The sequence below is a fragment of the Diaphorina citri genome, unplaced genomic scaffold (genome assembly GCF_000475195.1).
Source record: "Diaphorina citri unplaced genomic scaffold, Diaci psyllid genome assembly version 1.1 scaffold8504, whole genome shotgun sequence".
NCBI classification, from domain to species: Eukaryota; Metazoa; Arthropoda; class Insecta; order Hemiptera; family Psyllidae; genus Diaphorina; species Diaphorina citri.
This window is the reverse complement of record NW_007385879.1, coordinates 1-840: the sequence shown is the minus strand read 5'-3', so window position 1 is coordinate 840 and position 840 is coordinate 1. Positions and strand designations below refer to the sequence as shown.

General features: G+C 36.7%; 1 non-coding gene across 1 annotated transcript; it reads right to left on the bottom strand.

Annotated features, from left to right (window-relative positions):
• Window positions 1–388: 388 nt before the first annotated feature.
• LOC113472788 lies at window positions 389–576 on the bottom strand. Its single transcript, XR_003394962.1, has one exon. It is a non-coding gene; the product is annotated as a U2 spliceosomal RNA (small nuclear RNA).
• Between the last annotated feature and the right edge of the window lie 264 nt (window positions 577–840).

Sequence of the window (840 nt, the reverse complement as noted above, 5' to 3'; positions counted from 1 at the left end):
ATTTTACAACATGGGTATTTCATACCAATCGATGAAGTAGGTACTCAACTTCTGGTTAAATGTGTTACAACTAAGTGAAACTGCACATCCACCAATAAATAGCTGAAGTAAGACTGCAAACAAGTAAAAAGTGCACATCCACCATTATTTAGATATTTAGATAACAACTACTGCATCTTGGATTGCAAAAAAAGTGAAACTGCACATCCACCAATAAATAGCTGAAGTAAGACTGCAAACAAGTAAAAAGAGCACATCCACCATTATTTAGATTTTTAGATAACTACTGCATCTTGGATTGCAAAAAAGTAAAATTGCACATCCACCAATAATTACTGAAGATAAGACTGCAAAGAGGTAAAAACTGCACATCCACCAATAATTACTGAAGATAAGACTGCAAAGAGGTAAAAAGTGCACATCCACCAATAATTACTGAAGATAAGACTGCAAAGAGGTAAAAAGTGCACATCCACCATTGAAGTCAGTTTTTAGGGTCAAATTTTCGATGGTCAGTTTTTAGCTGATAAGAACAGATACTACACTTTGATCTTAGCCAAAAGGCCGAGAAGCGATAGACCAACCTCAGTGGTGCAGTTGTTAACGCGTTGGACTTTGGATCTGGAGGTTGGTGGTTCGAGTCCAAGTCATGTCATGAAATTTATCTAGGTGAAATAATCGGGGAACGATGTTTGTGACAAGCATTTAAATATGCTTAACACAATTAAAATTCCTAAAATTCCTTGGTCAGTTTTTAGTGGCAAAACACTTTTGAGGTCCCTAGAGCCTAAATCCAAAGTTTCAGCCATTGGTCCGTGTGTGTGTAAGAGTTCAAAGTAA